We start from the raw sequence: 7450 nt of genomic DNA on the forward strand, positions 1-7450 counted from the left end.
GTGGCGGAAATCACCACATAATTTGTACTTTTTAGAACTTGGCAATTACGATTATTGTCTACCATGCGCTGTCAAAGCATTATTATTATATTAATTGTATTGATTGTTTTATTTGTCGGATTTGTTAACTTGTTTAACATATCTCTTTGTATCTATGTTAAAATACGCTTGTGATTTATTTCCTCAATAAATAACCATTCTAATTCTTGGCAAAGGTGTTGTGACTCATTTTTATAATGGAGCTATATTTGTGCCAAATAGAGCGCCGCTCGAACAACAATACTTCAATTCGACTGTTAATTTTAATGGTTTTCATTTAATATATTCATATTGTATTTCACTTTGTAGACGGTGAATTTGTTTTCTGTGGCTAGTCAGCTAGGACAGTGACCAGTATTGTGTAGTCGTTATTTGTGAGGCTGATATGATAATCAATCAAAAAGATTTGCTTTCTCACCCTTATCAGTATTAATTAGGGTGAACATTTTTTTAATTTGTTGATTGCTGTCTGCTGTCAGAAGGCTGTCTGACGTGTTTTATAACGATTGTTAGGTCGTTCGTGGCACGCTGATTTTGACTAAGGGTACCTCCACTTACCTGATCAAGATATAGAGCTCATGGCGGATGTGACCGGTTGACAGGGGATTCTTATTCCTCATAGGCACCTGATCCAACCTCTGGTGTGTCCAGGGGTCCGTGTTTGCCCAACATTATATTTTGTATTGCTTATAGGAGTTACGAGATTTATCACTCTTCGTTATCATCGCCTTTCATTAGATGCTTTAGAAATACAATCAAGAATGAGAGATTTGTTTGATTTTAGCATCTTTACTGCATATGACAACAACATATTGCGGGCGTTTTTTTTATTTCAAAAGGTCAGTACAGCTCCACAAATTATATCCATTTCAATATATGACCATCGAAATATCACTTCCGTTGACCAGCGTTGCTGAGGTGAATATAATGTCATGTAAAATGTAATAATGTCAATCATGTAGGTTTATTGAATTTGCGTTGGGAAACTGTTTGAAATAGCAATGTTATTGCTTAATATACATTGCACTTGAAGATTGTGAATAGTTATCAGTGTGCGTTAGAAGTCATAACACTGACATCGGGCGTAACCAAATTGACAACCGCTTTGCCTGCACACTCCATATGCATAACCACGAACTTTACAGTCGGTAAAGCATGTGAAGCAGTTCAGAATGTTGATACAGGAATCGGAAGATTGAGCGTCTGTCTCCGTAACCATGGTAGCTATGATCATCAAGCTCAGGCATCCGACGATAAGGCTGACCGAAAAATTCATCTGCAATATACGGAATTCAAATATATTTCTATCGTTTTTGAAACATTTTTTCTTTACGTAATTATTGACTGATCTTCTGAAAACAAATTGTTATTTTTTATTGTTTGCTGTCATATGCGTCTTGGTCAAGGATATTGCCTATACGTAAACAATGGAGGAAATTCGAATCACGAATGAATATTTCTCTCCGATTTATGATGTCTCTATGTACATTTTTTAAATGTTTCATGAAGCTTTATTACATGTGTCATTACCACAGAACATTAATTCATCCACGTTTTAAGAAATGTCTTATCCCACTAATTCCTCATATATAATTATATAAAGCATATAATTGCTGTTACAAAATTTAGAAATTCATTTCAAAATTAAGGATTATCTCCCTCACGCATAGCTCTTATCCTTAGACGAATTTGACTCCACTTTTTTGGCACACAGTTTTTCCTTCAAATAGCTCTAAATCGTCATTGTTATTTCGGATTTCAAACATTTCGGTTGAGCATCACTGAAGAGACATTATTTGTCGAAATGCGCATCTGATGCATCAAAATTAGTACCGTATAAGTTTTACATTATGACCCCTGGGTCGAGGCCTCTGCTGGTGGACTGTTAGTCCCCGAGGGTATATACAGCCCAGTAGCTAAGTATTTCGTTACTAGCTTGAAAATACGGATGTATATTTAATTGCTGTTACAAAATTTAGAAATTCATTTCAAAATTAAGGATTATCTCCCTCACGCATAGCTCTTATCCTTAAACGAATTTGACTCCACTTTTTTGGCACACAGTTTTTCCTTAAAATAGCTCTAAATTCTCATTGTTATTTCGGATTTCAAACATTTCAGTTGAGCATCACTGAAGAGACATTATTTGTCGAAATGCGCATCTGATGCATCAAAATTAGTACCGTATAAGTTTTACATTATGACCCCTGGGTCGAGGCCTCTGCTGGTGGACTGTTAGTCCCCGAGGGTATATACAGCCCAGTAGCTAAGTATTTCGTTACTAGCTTGAAAATACGGATGTATATTTAATTGCTGTTACAAAATTTAGAAATTCATTTCAAAATTAAGGATTATCTCCCTCACGCATAGCTCTTATCCTTAAACGAATTTGACTCCACTTTTTTGGCACACAGTTTTTCCTTAAAATAGCTCTAAATTCTCATTGTTATTTCGGATTTCAAACATTTCAGTTGAGCATCACTGAAGAGACATTATTTGTCGAAATGCGCATCTGGTGCATCAAAATTAGTACCGTATAAGTTTTACATATAACAAGGCTTGCAACCCAATCTACCTCTCTGTGTACTCCATTAGAGATATTTGTTGATTGAAAGTTATTCATACTGCTTTCTAGATGGTTTCAGAGCCCCTTCACTCCCAGTAATTCTTCTTTAATGATTAAAAGCCTCGAATAAAAGCTGTCTATCCGTTGTATACTTTTAATATTTATTTCTGTCGATAGTCATCTCATTCAAATCTCTAATCACGGAAGTGCGTAAACAGTACAAAACTAAAAACGGAATAAGGGCTATCCGAATTAATCTCGAGTTCCCAAAGATGCGATATATAATCTTTATTCCCATAAAAGATTTTGACTCCATATTGCGGCCCCAACCTACCCCCACTGTGTCACGATAAAAGCACGGTACGACGTCACAAATATAAAAAACCATGGTAAAAATTTTGTTTCCCTATATATTCCCATATAAAACTTTCCCCTATTGTGGCGACACCCTACTCCCTGTATATGGAGAAAATCTTACCATTCTATTCATGAGTTTGATATCAGGTGATCTTTAAGTTATGAATATTCATTAAGCACAACTTTTTGAAAAGTTATTGTACCTCGTACATTTAAAGAGGCATGGACACGATTTAAGCTGAAAATTTTCAAATTCTATTTTTCCATTTTCAATGTTTAGAATGGTCAAATGAGGAATTTCTAATGTTCAGCAATTATTTTAATGTCAGTTGTCGAGGTACATAAGACATACAGAACTCATGGTTTTTTATGCAAACAAGGCTCGTGCGAAGTCTTTGTTTACAAAGGTTCAATATACTAGTAAACATTACGTTTAACGCATATTTTCCCCCAAATTTACAAGTTAATTCTGAACACAATTAAATAGTTTCTAATGTTTCACATCTCTTTTTGTAAACCTGCAATTTTCTATTAAGCAATCCATATGTAAACAAAACCATGGCACGAGGCTTGTGTACATAACAAAGAATTGTGAGTATTGTGTCACTTGTAACTTAACAGCTTATATTCAAAGTTTGGTTGACAATTAGAAATACTTAATTGAAGCATTGTAAACAATAACAATAGAAAAATGAAATTAGAAAATTTTCAGGTCAAATCGTGTCCATGCCCCCTTGATGACGACTCATCATGTGAAAATTAATTTCAAAGAACCTGTAAGTTTAGACAATATAATATCAAAACTACGAAAGAAAATCTTAAAAATGATAAAATACTTCCCGGTACTTACAAGTTAGCCACGTGATATTGCACAGAGGACCCCGTTCGAAAAGTCAATGTATGTACCCCACCCCACAAATTCAACATTATAGTCCTTCGGACAATCCCATCACGCAATTCTATCTCTTAAAAGTATTAATGTTTTATTATGACCGCCTGTGCATATGCATTTTCACTGATCAATGCTACGAAGATGTTGCATCAAGTTTCTCTGAAGCATCATACAAATATAAATGGTGGTAAAACAGGTTGTTGATATCCCCTTTTTATGCCTTATGACGTCAGTACAAGTATCGAGGACAGCAAAACTGACGTTTCTATTTTAAAAAATGAATATTGTGTGTATGATTGTTGCTTCTAAATTCTTAATTTTAGGTGTCGATATCCAAATGCCAAAATGCTACAAATGAAAAGGGTGGTGTTGATTTGAAAACCAATTTATTTGAAAAACATCTCAGTAAAGTCAACATATTCCGGAAAACCCCCACTTTTCCGATGCTGGAATCAGTGGTCCTTGTTTTATATTCGTTGCTTTTTGAGGTGAAAAAGTTGACCTTTCGTGATATTCCAAAATTCTTGAAATGTTTATAATGGATTGAATGGAACTCTTTGCTTCAATACTTTAATCATAAATGGAACTCCGAATATTGTACCAGTTACATTAAAGTTGTTTCATTGAAAAATACAAACGTGAAGAATGGGATGTGATGCTGGAAACGTGTGTTTATGCAGAGGTTAGTCTACACATTGCGATTTCACATATTTCCTTTTATTAATCTTTTTTATTTAATGACCGATAGTTCACATCCAAGACGGCGGCATGCACATTAGCTACGTGGTAAGAATTTCTCCATATGATAATCTTGATTTCAACTTACTTCAATCTGCATTACCATCTGGGGTGCTTGCATATTGATATGATCATTCACGACCCAGTTGTTATTGAAAAGAAATTTTTCCTATTTATTTCTATTTAAAACTTTGATCCTGTAGTGTGGCCCTCTCATACCCTAGGGGTGAAGAGTTGAGCATACTTCCTCTGCACTGCCTGAGGATGCTTGCATATTGATATGAGTATTCATGGCCCTGCTGGTATTTTTCCTATGTATTTTCCCGTGTAAATTTTTTATACCATATCATGGTCCCACCCTACTCCTGGGGACCACAGTTTGAATATATATTACCTGGTAATGCTTGCATATTAACATGATTAATCATGGTTCTGTTGTTCTAGCGAAGATTTTAAAGATTTATCCTATATATCCCCTTTTAAAGATTTGATATCCTACTATTGCCCCATTCTACCCACAGGGGCCATGATTTGAGCAAACGTCAAAATGCACTACCTCGGGATGATTGCATATTAATACGAGTATTCCTGCTGTAAGACTTTAAAAGGTATTTCCTATAGATTTCTATATCGAAATTTGATCCCTTATTATGACTTCCCATTACCCCAGAGACCACAATTTGAACAAACCTGAATCTGCAGTACCTGGGAATGCTTGTATATTGATATAATTAATCATGGCCATGTTGTTCTTGAGGAGAATATTTTTAAAGATTTACCCTATATATTACCATGGAAAAAAATTATCCCTTATTGTGGCCTGACCCTACCTCCAAGGACCTTGCTTTGAAAAGTGAAGATAACGAACAGTGATCAATCTCATAACTCCTGTAAGCAATACAAAATAGATAGTTGGGCAAACACGGACCCCTGGATATACCAGAAATGGGATCAGGTGCATAGGAGGAGTAAGCATCCCCTGTCGACCGGTCACACCCGCCGTGAACCCTATATCTTGCATTTAGCAAATTCTATGGTCGTTATAACGATCTAGTTTGGCAATACAAGCTATCGTTGGGTCAAATGCTGCCTGAGGTGTTTCATACCGATTGTTAGGCCGTTCTTGGCACACTAATTTTGACTACGGATAACTCCGTTTAGTTGATCAAGATATAGGGCTCACGGCCGGTGTGACCGGTCGACAGGGGATGCTTACTCCTCCTAGGCACCTGATCGCACCTCTGGTGTGTCCAGTAGTCCGTGTTTGCGTAACTATATATTTTGTATTGCTTATAGGAGTTATGAGATTGATCACTGTTGATTATCTTCACCTTTCATATATTAGCAATCTTTCAGTAGGACGGTCTTAAAGGGATGGAAAGGACCATATTTGCCGTAGTGGTGCATCCCTCTTGAGACATCATGTTATACATACACTCTTTTATTTTCATTACATATTATTTTATCCTTTAAGACTGTCTACAATGTATATATTACCCATAATTATTCATTATTATAACTATACGGTCAATTTTCCACTACATTCTGTATACATTATTCCTTAAACAATTTCTATGTTATTCTACTGATGCTATATCTACATCAACGTTGTATATGATATTTCTATGACTTTGAAAAATACTTGTAACAAATATTTGATATATATTATTATACATATAGTGGTTTTATGCATTTTTATATAAATTATATATATATGCCTTACATAAAATAATAATCATAATAAATTACATTCAATCCAATGGGCCCCTGGCACCATTGGTGATAATTATGCGGGAGTATCCGAGGATATATAATCCCAACTGACATTATGTATACTTTCAAATAAATGATGGAATTAAAAAAATTAATGAATAAAAGATACCACAAAAAGTTTAAATATCTATTTTGAAAATCAATTTATTCTTACCTTGAACATGATGAAGATATAGCAAAGAATCTCAGGGATGATTTCTACAGCAAAGTAAAGTGCGTATTGCCCACTTAAGCGCCCCCACCATCTATATATACAACTTTACATTAATTATAATTGCAAATTTACGTCTTGGAAATCACAGTTGTTTTATTCTTGTTGTATGCATATAAATTGACTTCCTTGTGCACACAAACAATTTTAACCAAACTGCCATTTCTTATGACCTTAAATGTGAAGAATCCCACGTAAAAATAGTAAACTGCTAATTTACTATTTTCTCTTTGATCTTGGTGCATAAAATTGCAGCCATTGTTTGTTGTCAACGTATAATGGTGTTATGGTTTTTGATTGATGTACTGATTTTGATGAGTTGGAGGATATGAACAGAGAGAATATCTAATGTGTTTTTGGCACATTTAGTATCAATCAAACAGATTAATAGAAGAAAATCATTCATTTAAACTAAACAAATATTGTAACATATGATCAAACTGCACATACAAAATTTTGAAAACTCCATCTTCACTAAAATCAGAATATAATAGGTAGTGACATAGAATAGTATAATTTTCATCTGAAATAACTCCATTCTATTCGTTTTATTTTTAAATATTACTTACGTATTCTCTGATGAAATCCTGGCCAGGCGCCGGAGGATCACAGCTCGCGCGCATTTTAGCGTTTTAAAATTCTTATTTTTGTCCATAATATTTTGTCAACGAATAAAGTATTTAATTACGATAGAGATACGGGGCGTCGAATGAGGCTCCTGTACTTGAATTATGTTCAACAGATTAACAAAATTTATAGCAAATAAAAGAATAATAAAACAAATCCACACAATTGGTAGACAAAACCATCTTTCAGTAAACAAGAGTCACTTTTGTCATGACGAAAATCATTTTTGTGGACAAAATTAAATTTT

The 7450-nt window shown here is 34.6% G+C and overlaps 1 long non-coding RNA gene across 1 annotated transcript; it reads right to left on the reverse strand.

The window, feature by feature from the left end:
* Window positions 1–987: 987 nt before the first annotated feature.
* On the reverse strand, window positions 988–6604 carry LOC125657159 (uncharacterized). The gene is made up of 2 exons (XR_007363215.2): window positions 6520–6604; window positions 988–1315 (listed from the first exon to the last, which is right to left on the reverse strand). It is a non-coding gene; the product is annotated as an uncharacterized LOC125657159 (long non-coding RNA).
* Between the last annotated feature and the right edge of the window lie 846 nt (window positions 6605–7450).

This window comes from Ostrea edulis, chromosome 7 (genome assembly GCF_947568905.1).
Source record: "Ostrea edulis chromosome 7, xbOstEdul1.1, whole genome shotgun sequence".
Taxonomy (NCBI): Eukaryota; Metazoa; Mollusca; class Bivalvia; order Ostreida; family Ostreidae; genus Ostrea; species Ostrea edulis.